Source organism: Streptopelia decaocto (genome assembly GCF_964273445.1).
Source record: "Streptopelia decaocto genome assembly, chromosome: 3".
In the NCBI taxonomy this organism is placed as follows: domain Eukaryota; kingdom Metazoa; phylum Chordata; class Aves; order Columbiformes; family Columbidae; genus Streptopelia; species Streptopelia decaocto.
The window spans coordinates 77,095,109-77,116,914 of record NC_138656.1 but is presented as its reverse complement, the minus strand read 5'-3'; the positions used below and the strand labels follow the sequence as shown (position 1 = coordinate 77,116,914).

Sequence of the window (21,806 nt, the reverse complement as noted above, 5' to 3'; positions counted from 1 at the left end):
ATGATATTTGGAAACATTTAAAAAATAATTTATTTACTAGTTCTGTTGTGCTGCACTTTTAAAGTACTATATGACAGGAACTATAAATTTACATTGTTCATTTCTCTAAATAATTCCAAATAAGTATATTAACTCTCCAGAATTTTAGAAATATGTGAAGTATGCACCTGGTTTACATGTAGCTCCTGCTTATTATTCTAAGTAATTGTTTTCTTCTTCCTTTCTTGCAAGAATATTTTCATTCTTTGATTTTTACCTTTTTCAATTTAAAATTTGTAGAAGTCTCACTCTTTGTAGTTGTGTATTTTATACATTGAGCAAATTGATCTCAAATCTTTGGATAGTTACCAACATCAGTAGCAATAGTTACTTTATCAGAACATAGGGCCATAGTCAATCAAATAATACAATAATGAATATTGGAATAGAGTTCAGTGGGCCAGTCAAGTGTTTTTCATCTTTTGTTGTGCTGTAAATAAAGTACCATTCTCATATATGCTTCTGATGTAAAGCAGAAACCTATTATTGCTAGTATATCACTGTGTAACACCATACTTTACACCATTACTTTGTCTCAGCATAGGACAAGGTGAAGAAGTGTATGAAAACCACACTGGTTTCTCTTTTGGACCCTTCAGAGTCCTCTTTGTAAATCTAAGTGGAGCCAAGTATTCAAGCAGACTGGGATTTATATTTAAAGGAGATTCTTTATATTGATTTGGTTTCAGATACCTGAGATATGCAGATAGAATTTAAAGGATACTGAAAGGCCTAATAATCTTGAGAAGTGTTAAGTGCTTATGGATCTTTTATAATTTGGCCCTTAGATACAGAAAAAAAAATCATAGGATACCAATTTTACAAAAAATATCTTTGGAAGGTGTAAAAGAAAGTTATGTCATGACATCATTTCACAAAGTTCTTCTTGGGCTCAGAATAAAAATAGTGGAATAAAAGAAGTCTTTTTACTGACTTATCAATAAAGTTGTTTATTTTGTAAAATTTGAGTTCCATTTCACCGTTGCTCATGTGTATTTAAAGTCAGCAATGCAGTCAGGAATTAAAGACTCTACACAGATGTTAATTGTTATTATGGAAAACTCTAACTTATATGGGCTGAACTGGATATTAGTTTTATTTTCATTGATTGAGATTGACTACAGCTTATTCAGAAAAACATTAGCAATAAGCCTGCTTAGTGGGAGTACATTCAGCTTGAGCCATGTAGCTAAATGTAACTCAATCCACCTGAAATGTGAGAATTTGCCGAATAAAAAACTGAGTTTTATGTAACTCTGAGCATTTAGAGATCTCAGTGAAGACTAACTTACTTTCAGTGGTGTAAAACCAGGCAGCGACGGATCACAAAATTTATAAGCTTTGGTGGTGTTTCTGTTATGTCCTTCTTCCTCTGACATTTCCACCATATGTAAATGAACTTAGCCATCACAACAGAATTAGAACTATCAATTTAACTAAGACATTACATTTCCTTATTTATGATTCACAGAGTTCCCAGTCTTAATTCTTGTTTTAAGTTGTTTTCTGTAGGCTTGTGTAAATCTCTAATTAGTATGTAATTTTCTTCATAGCTATCTGACCTTTAATATCCCAGTGTAATAGAAAGTGGATAAAAAATATCTCATCTCTTTGGAATGTTCCAAGTCAAATTTCCAAGTGTAGATCCTATTGACTTCAGTTAGGATAGTTTTTCTTTGTTTCTAGTCCTTTTCACAGCTTTGGAAAATCAAATGTAAACTATTTAATAAATGCTACCATATCTAATAATTCTATCACTTAATAAATGTTAGCTTACTTGTAAAACAAATAAATTAAATCCATTCTACGATTCAGGAGAGTAACTACAGCACAATTAGCTGCGTTCTTTCTGTGACTCTAGAAAATCTGTGCAAATGTTGAAAATCTTTTACCTTGTTGCATCAGACTATACATGATTTCTTTATACAGACTTCTTGTGATAAAAGATTTGCTTGTATAAGTGTTTATGAGAATCAAATAGATACAAATTCTACCAAAGTCTAAATTGCTTGGCAACTTTGAAATGAAACTGAATATACTTTTAATATGATACATAGAATTCCTGAGGAAGTATCTGTGGTCTGCTTTTGTTGGAGAGGCTTTTATATCATGAATCACATACTTATAGATTTCATCTTTTAATGGTTCCTTCATATTTCTTTATTGGTCTGAGGATAATCAAAGAGGTGTTGATCCTTACAACATATCAATAACAATCTGAATGTGTTGCTATTCAGATACATTTGTATCTTTTTATCTCTGTCACACACTTGTGAAGAAATGTGTACACATGATACAGCTTATTAAGTTACTTACAAGATCATATTTATTTCTTAAATCTGTAAAGGTGTTTTTTTCTGAATATTCTCATCAGTCTTGTCTTTGCTTTGATCATTGTTTTTGTATCACTGTCCACTTACTAAACAGATAGGAAGAAATATGTGGTGCTTTTAAAAGTAACGATCATGTGGAACTGGCACATGACACGGCTGTTGCTTCCTATAATAAAAGTATAGGAATATAATTATAATAATTCTGTCAGAAGTAATAGGCCATGCCTTAAAAAAAATACCAGAACAGAAGAAAAGCCAAAGACCAATCTGTTGCAATGCCTTCTTACTAGTAGAATTAACTGTATCTAATGTTTCTCTATCTTTTTCTCATTGTCTCCTTGTTTCTTCTTGATACTGTTGAGTGAAAAAGTCACGATGAAATAATTAATAAAATCTTTGCCCATGTTAAATCCAAAGCTGGGACTTTTTCAGACTAGAATAAACTTTGTAATGAATTCTTGATCCTACACTTCCTACCTTAATTCAGCAACACATAAGTGTCTTTTTATTTTTTTTTTTTTTGGTTTACATGTTTCCAAATAAAATCTGAAGTGGTTCTAATCTGTCACAATCTACCTGGTAAATGACAGTCCATTCATATGTTTCCCTGTTTCTCACCACTAATTTAGCAGTTCAGAATCCACATTTGTAAAGTTAGGATGTGCGCAGTGTCGGTCGGTATCTTCTGAACTTGTTTCAGCTCTAAGAAACTTAAATATACTGAACATTATGGTAAAAACCACCAGGTATTGGTTTGGTCAGCTGTCAGACTGGATTATCACAGGTTTATTTATGGCTAAATCATTCTGCTAAAATGTTTGTTTGCCTAAATATATTTTACCAGGTTACAGAACCTCGTGCATAGAAGTAAAATATAGACGTCTGCTGAATGTTTTTTCCATGCACATTTCTGTCCCTGAGACTACTTAATTATAATATATGAACAGCATTCAAATCAAAAGAGGTTAAATAGCATCACTGAAAGTTTTGAGCTTTGCTCCAAGATAAGTATTTGGAGTTGTATGTGACCAAACTGAATTATTCTTTTATATATATATATATATATAATGTATGATAGATTCACGTATGAAAATCTATGGTTCTGTTGAGGCAATCTGCCTTAAAAGTATTTCAGCATTGCAGATTGCAATACATACAGAAACTAGTCTTAAATGGAGCATTGTATTATGATATTACTAAACAACTCCTAACTAGATTGAGGATCTTTAAACAATTTCCTTAAACAATTCTCTGTAGATGATATATTCTTTGCTGTTATTTTTCACTAACTTTACACTAAATTCTGAAATTTGAAAGTGGTACTTAAAAACCACTTGAGCAAAATTGCTTGGCATTAAAAAAACCCACACTGTTTTTAAACAAGCATAAGATTTCTTATTGAAAAATGAATTTATGATGTAAGTTAAAAAAAAAAAAGTAATAATAACATTTATTGTAGGTGTTTTCCCTTTTTTTTTTTTTTCTTTTTGGTAAAAAGTTTAGTTTTGCAAGGTTTCATCCTGACTTAGACTAGAGCAAAAAAACTGAATTTTGGATTTTCTTGCAAGATGGAAAAACTACTTAACAAAAACATTCGGTCATCATAATTAAGTTCTAACAGTACTGTCATATGTACTGTATTAATGGAAAAATATTCTGGAAAACAGACAAATAGCATACTATTTTCAAGAAACTTTACTGTTGGTATACTTGACTTACTATTTTTGAGTCTGTACAAGTAGAGCACAGAGAAAAACAAACAAACAACATCAAAAAAACAACCAACAAACCAAAACCAACCAACCAAAATCCTTGAACATAAATGCACTTCCATATTTATATATGACAACCATGATTTAGACCAAGCAAAGTAAAGCGTGAATGAAGTGTTATGAGTTCAGAATTGATTTATTCTACAACTATTAATATTCCACAATTTTTTGTGCCTCAAGTCAGAACTTAACATGTATAATTCAGATGACGTAACAAGCTCTGCCGCTTCATTAATGTAAAGTTTTCCCTACTAATTGCTTTTGCCTATCACTCAATTTAGCTATCTGCTTTCATCTTATGTAGAGAAGAGCATACTTTTTTTTCTATTCTGACTGTGAATTCTATTCTTTAATGTTCACTTTAGTAGCTGTATATGGCAGATGCAGGGAAGCACTGTGGTACTTGTTGAATGCTGTACCTAAGGTCAATATTGAAGTGTTTCCTCAGAAAAATAGTAATTTGGGTCTGATATGCTGCCTAGCAGAAGAGAGCATCATTTCTTTGTGTTCTTTTTCTTTCCACTCTAAATTCTCTTGTTTATTTTGTTACATAGTTTTTACATTTTTTTTTTTTTTTTTTTTTCCTGGACATAGCGTACTTTTCAAGCTTAGGTGCTCTCCACCATGAAAAATAATATCTCTTAGCAAGTGAAAACTAGTTACAATAAAAATTTAGTGTGATATTAAATACTAAGGGCAAAAATGTAGAGATTTGTTGCTTACCCAGGATAGGCTTGTGGTTCATTTCTGTGTATGAGATTTTAATCTGATACAAAAAAAATGAGAGATGAGATTTTATGAAGAAAGATTTGAAATTTCTAAAAGCTGGTGTATAGGCTTCCTTGAATAAAAAGAATAGATACAAGCATATTTTCTTCAAATACATAGCTGTAAAAAAGATAAAAATATCACCAGGAAGAATGCTAATGCTTTCATACATTGTCTTTAATTGAAGGAATACATAAATATATTCACTTCACAAGGCTGTCTAGGAAATTCATTTTGAAAGTAGGTGTTTTGAGAGATACAGCAAAAATGCTGAAGTTAAAATTGTGTAATATAACTCCCATGTCAGATAATTGGACATGAATAATTTTGAGGGCACTCTTCTATGGCTATACTGCTATGAAATACAAGTGTGTATTTCCCAGGTTCAATACCCTACTCAAAACAAACAAACCAACCAACCAACCAACCAAACAGAAAACCCAAACCAACAAAGCACACACACACACAAAAAACCCACAAAAAAAACCCCAAAACAGCCCCAAGAATTTGAATCTGGGTGTCTCTAATCCATTTTAATGAAGGTTTAGGTGACTAGCATGAGCCAAGACAAATTATGAATAAAAAAATACAGCAGTGATAAAGGAAGAGATCAGATTTTAACTAGTGTTAAAATTAAGCTCCTAATTACTGACTGAAGAAATTGGGGAGATGTAAAACTTGAAATATACTCTATTAGCAGTACTAGTATTTTGTATATCTAACTCCATCTATTTTTGCTCTGTACGTCAACTTCTTAGTTTCTTGTGCACTGTTGTCCAAAATTCACTGCTTTGCTTTATTCCCAAAGGAAGGAAAAAATAATGGTGTCATCCAGGATTTTCTTTCAGCACACTTCTGAAGTTTGACTTACTGTATTCATCCTTCATGTCAGGATTTTCAATGACTGCACAAAATGATATAGTGAGGTTATTGCACTAGATATCAATTCTACACTGAGATAGAAAGTTCTAAAATTTTGTTTTATTTTTCTTTAGGCAAGTAGACTTTTATAGTTACTAGTGTGAAAAAAAGAATACATTCATTGCAAATACAGTATTTTTAAACTTGTTCAATTAGTGCTTTAATGAAATTTCAGACCTTTTGTAGCAGTGTTAATGTAATCTACAGCTGCTTTACTTCCTTAGAGTATGCTTTGAATTTTTAAAAATAATAAATTATTTCATACTTGTTACATTCTTGATTTGAAATGGTAATCTCTTTAGCAGCAAAGCTATTTCATAGAAGGTAAGTCTTGCGATTTGTTGAATAACTTGTTACAAATTAGTTCTGTTAACAGTAAAAGGATATTTGTGAAACTGCAATTTCTTATCTCTACATAACAATACGGAAATAACAGTTATATTTGAGATTGCTAGTTAAATAATAATTTAGTAACTGCTAGCAGGCACTGTGACTGGACAGGAGGATTCTATGAGGATTAAGGTGCTGTTAAGGTTCCTGAGGGTGAAAAGATCCATAAAAACAAAAAGAAATACTCATTATAGAGATAGAGACTTGGATTCTGATTTAGAGCTTCAAAGAGGATAGTCTGTTATGTAGACAGCTTTATAATTATCCCTTTAGCAAAAGGAATTTTCTGGATTTGCTGATGAGATGTGTTTAGTAAAATACTGTGGCAGCAAATGTCTACTTCAAAGGAAATGCTAAACAATTACTTATTAGTGCATTACAAGCTAGGAATCTCCCCTAGGCACACTTAACTGCATGAGTTTAGGGACTATGCAGGATTTCATGCTGTAAGATGTTTTAGTAATGATATAGCAGCTATTTTGATAATTAATTACATTATTAAATATTTGATGCCTTTATGTAGTCTTTCTTGGCATTTAGGAGACAGAATCTATCAGAAACTTGTGATCCTGTCCCAAAGGAAAGATATGCCCAAGTGTTGTAGAGCATTTAGCAGAAATTGCAGCTTCCCTACTATGGAAGATTTCATAGAATTCTTCCAGATGTGGTCTGAGGATGTATACATGTATTTATAAATGTAGTAAGATTGACATGGGTTTATATACTGCTTTCATGTTTAGAACTCTCCTGCTACTCTTTACAAAGTAATAGAGGGAACACAGTGTAACAGCAAAAACGGAAATGTCAGAGATTGTGCAACGTCCTATGCAACGTCCTGTGCAAAAACTCCTATGCAGTCTGGAAGACTAGCTGAAGCATAGGGGTTTTTTTTTGTTGTTGTTTTGGGGATTTTTGTCTTTTTTTTTTTATTTGTTTGTTTGTTTTGACTTGGTTTGTTTTGTTGGTGGTTTTTTGGTTTGATTTGGTTTGTTTTGTTGGTGAATGTTTTTTTGTTTGGTTTGGTTTTTTGTTTGGTTGTTTTTTTTGTTGTTGTTTTTGAAATTAGAACATAAGTGCCTTTACTCAGTAAATATGCAAGTTTCTGCACTGTATGAAATTCAAAGTCTGAGGACTATAATCTAATATACCATAGTCTGTCAAAGAAGATAGTTTTCTTAGAATCTGTATTCTGAAATTCAGTTTAATATTTTATTTCTACACTGTATTTCTTGTAACTTTTCAGGAAAAGTAAACCAAAAGCAAGATTACATTTATTCTGTTTCTTTACTTGTCATGATTAAAAAATGTTGTATTTAGGAGCAGCACAATCAAAGCTAGTAATCAGCCAACTTATTTGCAGGAATGAACAACTCTAGCAATCATCGCTACAGTTGTAGGATATGGACGGGTGACAGTGCAACCATGCTGGTCAAGCAGCCATGTAAATAATTCAGTTTGTGGAGAGAAGGAACTGTCCATTTAGCACTTACTGTGTGCTCATTAGCTTCACAGTGGCACTGCCTGTTAGGGCTGATATGTACTCATCTCAATAGCGAGGTTTAAAAGTATGTTCTGGGTAAAATCCTGGTCCTTTGGAAACCAGTATATGTGTGTAATTTGGCTAACCTTTAGTTTGCTACATGCATGCCAGGCTTAGATATGGTAATGCAGATGAACTGAAGAGCTGATTTTCTTTTACTCAATTGAGTATTAAATATTACACACTGTAAATGGGTGAAAGAGAGTGAAAATCATATGTAAATATTTGTCTCTGAATATTCTGATTTATGAAAAACAAAATAGATGTTTTTCTCTCTGTTACTAATTAATACTTACTAAACCAGTTGACATAGCTGGTAGAAATAAACAAGCTTCTGGCATACCATTCTCTATGCTAAAGACCTGAAGGGGTACACACTTGAAAGTTTTTCCTTTTTTTTTCCATTTCCAGATGTATATAGATTAATTTAATGAAATAAGTTAATTCTCCCTGTAATTTTTTTTACTTATCTTGTCAAGATGCAGCACAATATTTCTAATTGTAAATGGGTTCATACAGTTCGCATAGACTTCACTGTGACTTTCATGCAGATCAGATATATAGTTATTGCTTAAATTAATTTTCCTAAGGGATAGTTCTAGTTCCTGTCCAGAACATCATGGACTCAATTTTAGTGCTTTTCAGATGCCACAGGATATTGTGCCTGGCCTCCATATGCCCATCCAGAAGACCACAGGTCCCCTATAAGTCCAAAGTCACGTCTGTCCACCTTCTCTGGATATTTCGCATATCCTTTAATATTTCAAATGGTGCTATATACCTGAATTTAGGCTGCCTAATCATGCTTCTAACTAGAATTTTAGTAGTGAATAGATTTTCCACTTAAACACTTCAGTGGAAATACAGTTGCTACAGTCATGCATACAGACCTATTAGACAGTGCCTAGGAAAATTCAAGCATCAACCTGAATTGACATGTGAATACCTTTATGTCAGGCTGGAAACAAAATTAATGTGCTTTCATTATTATATATATATATATATACACACACATATATTTTGGTGAACCTGAGGTCTCTGCTGTCACAGATGACATTCAGCATAGGAAAGACATGAAAAAGTAACATATTGAATACATTAAAGAGAACCAAGTATCATGATGCTATGAAACAGAGACTTCAGATGTTACAGCTTCTATAGTCTTCATATTCCCACTTCCCAAGGCCTAAGTACGTGTATAGTATGTTAACAGCAGAGATAAGGCTGTATCCTATTTCAGATAATGAGAGAATATGTAATGTCCTGAAAATAAATATTAAACTTAAAAAAAATTCCTTATTTTGATGCTATAGACTCTTTTATTCAAGCCTAGTGCTGAAATGCTACTGTGAAAGTATTGTTTTATTAAGGATATTGTGTGCATGTAATTTATCTCAATATTGTTTATTAAAAAGAAAAAATCTCATTTTGTCTCTTTTTGTAATATGCAGCAATGGATGTATTATTCAATCCATCTGTTTATTGAGCTGATGATTGAAGCCTCAGTTCAATAAGATTTTCAATATGCTTTCTTGCTGAAAAAAAAAATACAAATTTGTCGGTAGTTCTGTTCAGGTCAATGGGACTTACTTTGGCACGTAATGTGAAGTATATAATTTCTTTAAATGGGTCTTCAGAGGTCACTCATGTAAAAGACAGTGGTTTTACATAAGTTACTTTGTTACACTCCACTCTCTTGAGCGAAGACAGAGGGAGAATGTCAAGGTATTTCTAGAGCATAGGGGGCAATCCTTTTTCAGTCTCTTCATGATAAATGATGTAGTTCAGAAAATACCACTTTGCAAATTTTGTGTGCCTGATGATCTGATTTTTCTCAATGTTTCCTATATAAAAGATAAACAATATCAGCTTAGGCTTTTTTAGATTTCTAGCGTTCTATTTGCATAAAATACAGGACAGGTATTCTGATGTTATTACAACATTTAAGTAAGATTCTAGTTAGAATCTAAATAAAAATAACTGTGTCTGAAGGCATATTCTTGTCTGCAAGATTGCTGAAAAACAAAAAACCAACAAACAAAACAACAACAAAAAAGCCCACAAAAAAACCCAAAACAAACAAAACCAAACCAAAACAAACCACACCCAAACTATTTTGTTACAGTGCTCATCATTTCTGTCATAGTCCCTAGGGTGCTTCGCACAGTGTGATTCCTGTTAACCTGAATGCTGGAAGAAGGAGGTATTCCTGAGCAGGTAGTTTTGCAGTAGTTTATATCTGGAATTGAAGACAGGAATATCAAGATAGCAGCTGGAGGACTGCTGGCCAGATATTTCATTAAGTTGATAGACTAATTTAGAAGGTAATGTCCACAAAATTTCCTGACTGGACTGTCCTGGACTCCTTGGAGAAAACTGACATACCTATAGACATCTTTTGGCCAGTGGTAGATTTCATAGAATCATAGAACAGCTCAGGCTGGAAGGAACCTTGCAAAATCACCTTTGATCATCTTTGTGGTGTTATTTTGTACTGCACTATGTCCATGTCTTCTTTGAACTGTGGGCACTGTAACTGGACAGAGTACTCTGGGTACAGCCTGGCAAGCGCTGAGTATAGAGGGATAATCATGTCTCCAATGTGATAATCTTTTTTTGCCATTATCAGAACATACCTCTAGGAAGCATAATATAGGGGAATATACATTTGTGATCTTCAACCCTTCTGTGTCCCCCTAAGAATATTTCTGCTCATCGAAGATGTTTTTCGTTCATAAAGTTTCCTTCTTTTTTTCTAAAAAAAAAAAAATTAGTAAAGAGGTGTTTCTGTCTTGGATTGAAAGATTTATAGCAACATCTGGGAGCAATTAGAAAGGCTTCTTTGTTCTTTGGCACAGTTAGATCTTCATATCTTTGTACAAAGCAAAGATGTGTTTATGATTTCCATTAGTAAATGCTTAGATTTTCCAGTTTTGCAATTAACAAGGAAAATAATAACACAAACTTTTTATGTAGGACTGAATATTCCTCTACTAATGTTAGTACAAGTGGGGTTCTCTATCTTCATTTTCTAGATTTAGCCCCGAGACAGTATTCTAAATGCAAACCCTAAATATACAAAGAAAAATAAATATGCCTTTTATTGAAATTTATGTCAAGTTGCATCAGAAAATACTGCCTCTGTGTTTCTTTTAGCATTGAACATACTTAGGTTTTTTTGACTTTACTGTTTCACATTTGGTGTGTACATTGATCAAATACTTCTCTTAGATAAAGTTCATAAATTAGAAACAAACACCAGCAATGATAGGAACTTGTTTTTAAACAATTTAAAGGTGCTTAAATGTGAAGATTTTGAAAGAAGTTATCTTGAAATTAAAAGTACATCATAAGGTCTCAAGCACAACTGTGTCATATAAACCAAACTTTTATTGAGTTTGTTTATAAAATGCAACATAAGGAGCTTTACCTATAATTTTTCAAGGATGAACGTAAAACTCAGGTTTACTTTGGTTATGAACAAATAATTTATGAGCATTTATAAGTATTTATAAGGACATGTTTTAAAATCTACTAATGCAAAAAGATGTCAACGCTGATTCGGTCTTTTAGACATTAATGTAGAATACTGAATGACGTAGTGGATTTAGTAACTGCATCTTGTCCGGAGAAACACACAGAAAAAAGTGAGGATTATGTTCTTTTCTGCACTCAGATAAAGTGTGTGTGTGTTCATTTGACAAGACCATTTGTATTAGGTTAAAAAGAAAGACACCTGTCGATTTTATTGAAGTTATTCTCAATTTGATGAGATCAGATTTTAATTTAATATTCATTCCCCCCCCCCCCCCAAAATATAAACATATGGGATGTACTTGAAAATATACAAATGAGATTAATAAAGTGAAACTGTAAAATGTGAAAAAACTATAATAAAGTGTATATATACTGAAGTTTATCTTGGACATAATAAAATTAATGAACAATAAATTGGTAGAAAATAAGTGAGTTTTGTTAGCTTTTGCATCATTGTTAGCAGTTCTCTGAGGCAAAGATCACACTTCTTTAAAAAAGCTGTGAATCAAGAGACTCATAAGGATGATACTTGAGTAAACATATATTAATGAATGAAAGATCAGATAAGAGAGAGGATTCCAGGAGTAAAAATTATAAGCAGATTTTCATTTGTTTAATGTATATTAATATTAGTGTTTGTTTTTCTTTTTCTTCTGGATACTAGAATATATTCCTTTTATTTTGGATCAGAGTAGTCTTGGGAATCAAAATGTTTAGATGATTTATATGAAGTTTATTTAATGCTCTTGGTTAGAATCTGAATGTCAGGGACTTGTATCAACTTACTTGTGAGATCAAAGCAGGAAGTCCATCAGTAGAGCAGTGGGTGGTAAAGCACTGTCAGGAGAGAGTCTTTACTATCTGAACACTAGATATCATAGTTGTTACAGAAAAATACTGAAGGGCTTTTCTGGAATATAAATTAGCAACAACTATTTCACCAGATCTAGCAAAAGATTTACTAATGGTTTTCTCCTAAAGAGTGAGCTGTTCCCCAAGATGTTTTCCTATCTCATTTGCAGAGATATGTTCATCTTTCCAGATCTGCTCAAGTATTCTTTTCTTTGTATTCCATAAGGTGTGAGGATTTTGAAATGCAGTATCTAATTTTTGAAGCAGTTTGCATTGTTACAGGTATGTGATTAAAATTCAGCTAAATGCCAGTAAGATTCAGTCAGTTCAATGTAAGTTGCTGGAAAACGTTGAAAATGTTTTCATTTAAAGCTTTTTAATAGTGTCAAAAGTTACTGTTGGTGGTGGTGGTGTTTGTTTTTTTTTTTTTTTCACTCTAACAAGTTTTGTGTTTGTGTGTGTGATAGAAGCATCACTGTGAGCAACCCATTGCACATCATGGAATGATGTGCTCAGTTAGGCTTCGTTAATGTGACTTTACCACCTTAAAAATTATTCCTAGAATTATATTTAGGCCTATGGTTCCCCCTGCTCCTCTCCTCTAAACTGTGTTTTCTTTTACTTATATGGTTAGATGTAGTAGCACATAAAACCAATGAAGAATGCAATGGTGTTTTTCTTGAGATAGAAGAGGATTGAACAAAATACTTAGGACTCAAATAGAACGTTGAGCACATACAGTAACTTTTTTGTATAAGAAGGACCTCAATAAACTGGAGGAAGTTCAGAGGAGAGCCACCAAGATTGTCCAGGGCTCATAGACTGGAGTACTTGGACTATGATGAGAGGCTGACGGAACTAGCCTGTGGAAAAGAAGGCCTCGTGAGGACCCAACTGCAGCCCCTCGATACCTGCAAGGAGATTATCAAGAAGACAGAGCCAAGCTATTCCCAGCAGTGCATGGTGTGAGTATACAAGCAAATGCATAAAGTCAAAGAAGAGGGGCTTGGACTGGATATAAGGAGAAACTTCATCATCATGAAGAAAATAAAGCAGTGGAACAGATTACTCAGAGGTGGTGTAGTCTTCATCTTTGCAGATTTTCAAGACCTGACAAAGTCCTGAGCAATGTTGTCTGACCTCAGAAGTGACATTTCTTTGAGCAGTATGTTGGACTAGGGAAGTCCTGAGGTCTCTTCAACCTGAATTATCTTATGATCTTTAATTTAAACATGACAACTACTCATGGCTGTCCTCTGAGTCATCTCCGGTAGCTCCATAGAGCACTATATGATCTGAGGGAACCTCTTCAAAAGCAACAAGTTAGAGCCACAAAACTGAAAGCTATACTCAGATTCATATATGCTTAATCACGCAGACAACATATAGTCATCTCTCCTGGAAGACATTAAAATATGCTTTTGTTAGAAGTTTATGAGACACATTGGTGATCTTTGTAAGATAGTCAAAGTTGCTGATCATTACAGCTATCTATTCACATAACTGAGAATTTAAAAGGGTCCAATATTTAAAATTATGGTCATGCCATCAAAAGAAACAATGAGAAGCCTAATATTTTCGTGTTCTGTTCAGAGCTTGGCTGGTTTGCTGTGTTTTAATGTAAGGACAATCATGAATTGAGCTTGTTCACGCTGTACAGTCATAGGCATAGTGATCAATGTGCCTGTCTCTATGCCTCTGTTGAACAGGTAACCTTGCAGAAAGCTTGGTGGCAAACCATGTAGACCCTTTCCAGGAATGGCTAGGGGTCTACTAAATCATCCAGCAGTGGCTTGGCATATTCAGACATAGTCTTTCATGGTGATGGTCACGTCTTAGGCTTAATTTGTTTCTGTTTGCAGATAAACTGCCCAGAGAACAAGTTTAATATTGTTTGCCTGTGTTTCAGAGTGAACTGTACATACATACCTCCTAATGAAGAAGGTGCCTGTATTTCCTTTGAAGTCAGTAGAAGAGGAATATAGAAATCTGTCCTAAAAAGGCTTCATAGACTGTATTACTGAAGAAGTGTCCATAGAGAGCCCAGATCATTGGCTGACTAATTTTGAGTGACTGAAATTAGATGAAATTATTCCCTTCTGCTATATGTGGGGTTTGCACATACAAGCCCCCTCCCCCCAGTATTTAATTTTATTTTTCTTTGACTTTTGATGATATGTTTACAGTTCTAATCTGCCTTGTCTGTAGCTCAGATATATATTCTTCTGGTGCGCTATTTTGAATCAGTAACTACATACACACCAAAGTGATGACATCTGTTGATAAATAACTAAAAATGCACTAAAAATACAGTAGAAATTGTAAGTAAATAAGAATACTTGTTTTGTCTTGCCCTAAACCACAAGAATATTGTTGCTTTCAAGGATTGTCTCAGAGTGTCAGTTTTAAGTACTGTCGCATTTTTTTTCAGCAGCGCGTTCTGTTCTAATTGTTGTGAACTCTTGCGGGTTTTACCACTTGAAGGAACATCTTAACTATTAATCTGGTTGGAAAGGACTTAGGTAGCAAAGTTAATAACCATATCAGAAACCATAACACTCTACACTACTTTCTTCCTGATGACATTTAATGAAGCCTCTTGCTCCTTATCGTCCAAATCATACACATATTTTATAGAGCCTCAGCAAAATTATCTCTTCTCATGTTGTAGTCTGTAAACCCAAAGAGTTTAGTTCTTTCCAGAGATGGAGAGAGAGAGGAAGGAGTTTTAAAATCTTTAATAGATGTAGCAGTTCTATATGTCAGAAAAGTAGACAAGGCTCCAGGTCTTCTCTTTTGATAACATTGTAATTATCTAAAGTACTAAAAATAATTATGAGTTTGCATAGCATTTTCAGATTAGCCAGAGGCTGCACTACAGCAGCTAGTAGCCAGCTCTCCATGGGCCAGTTTATTTTGATGCTATTCTTTCAGTATGTCTTCTCCTCATTATCTGGACAACAACAAGAATCTGAGCATTGTTTTTTAAAAACAAACAAATATAAACCACACTTCAGTAGTAGTCCAATAATTCATGTGACCTAGAGGTCTCTAACTAATAAAATAATATTATTTACTTATATCTGTGTATGACTTATTTCACTAGAATAGTGCCATGTGGGAAGACAAATTAGGGGAGAAAAATTTTTTTTGAGTATGAGCCATCAAGTAGGCCCAGATTAGATAATGAGGCCTTCAACAGCCCATAATGGAATAACATTAAGTCTTTTGAGTTCACTAGGCAGTTGGATGTGCTAATGGAGATACCATGCTGGGAAAGCATACATTTTAGTTGGAATTTCTTATGAGGGGGTGATTGCACATTATGATATGAATAGCTACACTAAATACATGGAAATTTCCTGCCAGAAGATTAAGGTCTCCTCTACCAGATAATGGCTCACTGGAGGAATGTAATAGTGGTGAAGTAAAATCTGAAAACAGAAGATTTCCTATTTAATAGTCCATTGACTTTCCTCCTAGAGTCATCATCTCCACCATGATGGTTATGGTCTTTATTTTCATTTTGTAATCAAGCTCAAGCTGTTTTGATATGACTTGGGAAGGTACTTCTTAGAAAAAGGTTTAATTCATTAAAGCTTTCAGTTCAGTTGTAGTTACTGATTTGGGTTGAATTTTCACTAGTGTGCCTGGAAGCATATTACATAATACATGAAATTGTTTTATTCAGTTTTCCCCACCATAAATGTTACTCTGTCTTCAGTATAAATTTCAATATCTTCTGGTATCCATTTGTGTCTTCAATCATTTTAATATTTCCTGCATAGTTCTAACACATGGTTTTGCTATAAAGGTCTTATTTTTTTTTTTTGATTAATTATTAAGCTTTTAGAGGAATAAATACATTAATGTTGCTTGTGACATCTGGCAAAAATTATTAGTCCTTATAGTGCATTGTGAGGAGACAATATTATTTCCAGAAAAAAAAAAAAAAAAAATCTGATTAAGAGGTTTTTCTTTGTAGCGCTAACTGTCCTCCTCACTCTTCTGCTCATATTTCTGACCAGACAAATAGCTTTCCTATTTTTCTCTCAACTACAATAGGAAAAGCCCTACTTTTCTAGGAACTGCTATTCTACAAAAGTTTTCCATTCTATCATTCAATAAAAGATGCTTGGAAGGCCAGACGAAAATAATCAAATAATCTGCATATATCAAACAATACAGAAAAGTAGATGTTGTCCAGAGTGATTGGAGTAGATTATCCATTGTACACCATATTAAACTTGATGCCCTGGTTTCTTTATAAAATCTACCAGTGAATTGCTGTCAGAAATTCTATTGTAAAATCAGAATGATTTTCCTTGATTTACAATTCAGGGAAAATTATAGTTAAGAATCTGTAGCTTTCACAAATCGGTGTAGCAAGGAAGGACTTGTATTAATATCTAGAGCAGCAAAAAAGCAACTCACGATACTTTAATAAATGAAAATCTGTAAAACAATAGAGTAATTGAAAAGTTTGAGTTGGAAGGGACCTTCAAAGATCCTCTAGTCCAACCCTGCTGGCATAGGCAGAGACATCTTTCATTAGTTCAAGTTGCTCAAAGCACTGTCCAACCTGACCTTGAACACATCCAATGATGGGGCATCCAGAACTCTCTGGGCAACCTGTTCCAGTCTCTCAACACCCTCATCGTAAGGAATTTCTTCTTTATATCCAGTCTAAATCACTCAGTTGTCTAAAAATCTGATGTGAGAAATCTCCTTTCTAGAAACTAAGCACTCCTAGGTATACTAAATTGTAGAGTCTAGTCAAATTGTGCTATAGAAACATAGAATCATTTAGGTTGGAAAGGACCTTGAAGATCAGTGAGTCTGACCATTAAGCTAACACTGCCAAGTCCGTCACTAAAGCACCCCAGTGCCACATCTACATGTGTTTTACATATAATGGCTCCAGGGATAGTAACTCCATCACTTTCCTGGGTAGTCTGTTCTAGTGCTTGTAAACACTTTCCATGAAGTAATTTTTTATATGTATGTAATGTGTCCTGTGTAAACATTCGAGTAGAAAGGGTTGTAAAGTACAAAGTACTTTCAGAAATGTGAAATGTGTACCCCTTTGTGGTACATACAGTTTCAGTTCTGGTATCTGAGTGTGCCAGGTATGTTTCCTTCTGGTGCTTGCAGAACTGTAAACTGGACCCACAAGAGCAAGCAGTAGCAGGTGCACAGCTCCTTTTTTAACCGTGAATTTCTTGCTGGAGTAAAATTACTGCAGGGCATAGGACTATACTATAGAATAAGAAAAAGTATAATCTGCATATGTTCCTTTTAAGTTTTAGTGCTTCATTTGGGATGATTCTCTTTCTGGTCTTGTATACTCACTAAAATAATTATCTCCTTTGCTACCTCTATTATTTATTCTCCTGCCCTTTCTCTCCCTGTTTCTCATGCTAGTATTTAATTCTAGTTTTAGGCTATATGAACTTTAAAAAAAATGCAATTAAAGTACTTGAAGTAGCTTTTTGAGCAGTATCGTCTGTGCTGAGCTAGTAATATCTGGCTCTGTGACAGTGTTGATTCAATGACTTCTTTAAGCACTAAAGGTAGTAGAGGGGAACTGTTTTCACAAAGAAAAATATTCAGTAGGCAATAACCTTCTTACTAGAAGTAAATCTTCAGCTACGTTACTGATGGTTTTATGACAACAGTCTTAGATTTTGGTGGTTGTTAAAGCTACCGATTTTACTTTGGAGAAAATAGAATAATTTAGGAATACCTGATTGGTCAATAAACTGTTTATATATCTATCTGATAAAGGTAAAGTGTGTACAGAAGTAAAATACTTCATACTTAAATGACCATAAGGCAACAATCATTTATGGAATTCTAATGGTAATCAATTAAATATGCATTAGTGTGGATCCAGGATGCAGAAATGGATGTTATGTTTTAACAATGGCTTGATGAAACTTATGAAAAATCCCCAGATGAAGAATTAATTAAAGTGAATTTAATATTTAAGCTACTTTATTTCAAAAACGTATCTTCCTTTTATTGGGATTGTGCACTACAACTGTTTATTCTTTTTTAAAAATAAGATGATGTTCAGGAAACTGAGAAAATCTTTTTTTCTACACACTGACATTTCAGAAAATGGCTAGAATACTGGTATATTTAAGTTCTAAGCTTTCACTTAGTACTGTATTGCATGAACTTCATACACTTAAGCAAAGGAATTAAAGATAAAAACACTCTCATATAGCACATATAATATTCCTTCTTGAGTTGAATTTCACCATGTTTTTGATTTAAATGCTTACATCACTAATAATTGCTTTGGCTTTACTTCAGACCCCTGTTCTCTACAAACAAGAGGAGACTGTTAAAAAAGGCAAATGTTTCTCCTGATATAGAGAAGATAAAGGAGTAAACTGGACTGAGAATTGACTTTACACTCTCTGCTGGTCGATTGGCAGCTAGGATTGACAGAATTCTGTTGTAGGCATTTCATGTAATGCATTGCCCTCTTGGCAATATTGCTTTGACAGCCACAGTAAATATCCCTATGGATGTTAATAGATTAACAGAGGTAATCTGAGCTTTCACCAGGATCACCAGTCATTGAAATAAGTTTCTATTGCCTCAGTGACTCTTTTTCATCTGACTGAGCAAAAATTCTCATGGGAAATCCATATGTATGTATTAATAATAGTAACAGGAATAAAACCCTGAAGAGTTTGACCCTGAAGAAGTCTGAGAAAGAACTTTTTAAGATTAAACGTGAAAATATATTCTCACTGAGGAATTATTTTCTTCTCACTGTGGATATTTTAGGTAAAATAAAGGCATGCAGAATTAAAAATAATAATAATAAAACAAGTAAAATAAAAAAGAAAAGCATATGAAAATATTTTCAGCATCTTGGGAGGAAGATGCTTTCTGTAATTACAAGACCAACAGAAAAGAATACCTATAACCTCGTCCATTCTGAAACTGAAACAACAGCATATCATTTATAAATGTTTACTATATTGAAAGAAAATTATTTTTATGACCATACTGAGCTTACATAAGTCTTAGTGGATGTTCAGACAGAGAATTGCCAAGAGTGGTAAAAGCATTGACAAGTGTGTATTTGTCACTGTATATATTCACAGCTTGAATTTTGCATGAGCTGAACTTTCTTTGCCACACAGCAAATTTTAGATTTTATGAACTGTTGTACTTCTGGCAATACATAAATGTGCTACTGAATTCCAAAAATAACAGAAAATTGCTGTATTTCTTATGTTCTGCTTGGGCCATTATTAGTTGGCACTGAAGTAATACAAGGGATATACTGCTTTTGATGCCAGTAGTGTGAACCTGGCTGCTTGATTGTTTTTACTTTCGTTTCATTGTTATAATAATATAAGTAGTACCTTGAGCACTAGAAGAGTGGAAGCCTTGTCTCCAATGGATTCATGTCTTCTAAGTGATTAAGTGATGTGTAAGGTAGTAAGAGTTGTCACTTAATTTTTTAAAATACAGTTAGGGCATCTCTGTGAATTCTAAGGAAGACAAGACCAGTGAGCCATCCATTTCCTCAGTGAGTTATTCAGCCAGACTTCTCATCTTTGCCTCTATGCCAGTATCACATCTGGAAAAATGTGGAGCCCCCTTTTCTAGCACATTCCCCTCCACTGCTGTTGCCCTTTCTCTCTTCAACCTACCAGCTGATGGATGATCAAATAAGAGTTGACTGTGTTTATCCATATTTTCTCATTTTTGTTCATTTTTGTGTTTTGAAAAGTTATGCCAGATATTTTTAATGTTATACATAAAGCCATTAAAACTTACTTTACTTCTGTCTACACTGATGGTTATTTTTAACATTACTACTACAGTATGTAAAAAGAGAGAAGTGAGGTATAAGTGGAGAGATTGATTACTTAGTTGTTAAAGGTTTATACTGTAAAACTATCTTCTTTTTTTTTTTTTTTTAACCACCAAACCACCAAACTGCTAATAAGAAGAATAATAAAAATATTTAAAACTACTGCCTGAACAGAATATATGCAATTATCATTGTCTCAGGCATTTCTGCTAGTGTTTTCAATATCCTTCTGTGTTCAAAGATTTGTTCTAGTCTCTCCTGACTCTAAAATACCCTTTTTATAATATTATTTCCTAACAACTACCAGATGTTTAGTGTTAGTATTGCTTTATATGTTCACTCAGTCTTGCAAAAGATGCTAATACCCACTCAGAGCTGGCATGTATAACTATCATACACATTGACTATGACCTCAGTCCTTGGCAAATTTGCTGTAACTGATAGTAATAGTGCTGTAATTGTTAGTTCATCACACAAATATTGAGGAATAATTAGTTTCTTACAGGATATTAGCCAATAGAGACATGTATTTAAAATTTCAGAATATTTAGAAGTAATAGTTAATAAATGCCATACCTTCTATTACTGTTTATTGCTTACTTTGTATTTCATATGGCAGTTAATGGTCAGAAGGGCCATTGGTTTTTATTTGTTAATGAAGATACCATTCACCTACCCCCCCATCCCCCCGAACCCAAACATACAAAAATTAAATAGCATATTTTCCTACTTGATTTATTTGACTTACTGTTTAATCCCTACTGATTATGAAACTGTTTTACTTGATATTCATAACATGCCATTCAGCTCCCTTGCTTGCTGTGAACTTGTAACCCCCTTCAGTATATGATTGATGAATATAAAATTGAATCACAAAGCACAGTAAAGATGGTGTAAACATGACTATACAGACATGATCTCTAGGTGCAGTGTCAAAAATATATCTGAAACTGGAGTTCTCAGAAACTGACTTTGATTAGGACTGGACTATTTTCCAGCATGCCATGATCTGAACAAACCTGCCTTTGCAGGGTCAGATTTCTTATGTTTTTACCTGGGAGAGATTGGAAACAAGAAGAAGGAAAGGGTGACGAGCTGGTGTTTTTATAACAGTACAGATAGATTTTAGTGTAGAATATGTGATATTAATATGTGGAAATTTCATTTATTTAGTTCATTATAAAAATTAAATTAGAAGATACTAATACAAGTCAGCTATTCCTCTATAGACACAGCACCTCTTAAGACAGTGTACAAAGCTGGTATTCAAAACTGTGAAAAATTATGTATGAATATGAAGTGGATATCTAACAGAATCATAGAATAACTTTTTTTTTTTTTTAATAGGTTAGTAGGTTTTGTTTGTAGACTTGAGCTTTGAAAAATTAAATAGATAGCTGAAGCTATGCACCTCACAGTACCCTTTTCAAAAGGATGAAGGTTTAATTTCATAAATTCCTATGGCATATCTTTGGATGTAATGTAAAACATTGTGTGCTTTGTTCAGTAAAGGATATTATAACCCCCTCTGTTGGACCAGACTTCTGTATGATTAAATGGTTTACCTTTTTCAATGCATTTTTAGATAGCTATGTGGTACGAATGTAAATACATTTTAAATGCCAAGTACTGTTCAGAGGACAAGAGAAATCCTGTTCTTATGTCTAACAATGTAAATATAAAAAAAAAAATCTGCTACTATATAATCAGGAAATTTTACTCAATAAGTTGAGCACAGACGAGTAGAGTTAAACATTGTGTATCTGGCATATATGTAAAGGAAAATTTCAGTCTTTGCTGTTTTGTTT

At 33.5% G+C, this 21,806-nt stretch overlaps 1 protein-coding gene across 1 annotated transcript in view; it reads left to right on the top strand.

The window, feature by feature from the left end:
• Nucleotides 1-21,806, top strand: part of GRIK2 (glutamate ionotropic receptor kainate type subunit 2) — a gene marked incomplete at both ends in the record, with an annotated part of 377,447 nt that overhangs the window by 151,325 nt on the left and 204,316 nt on the right. The window lies entirely within an intron of this gene.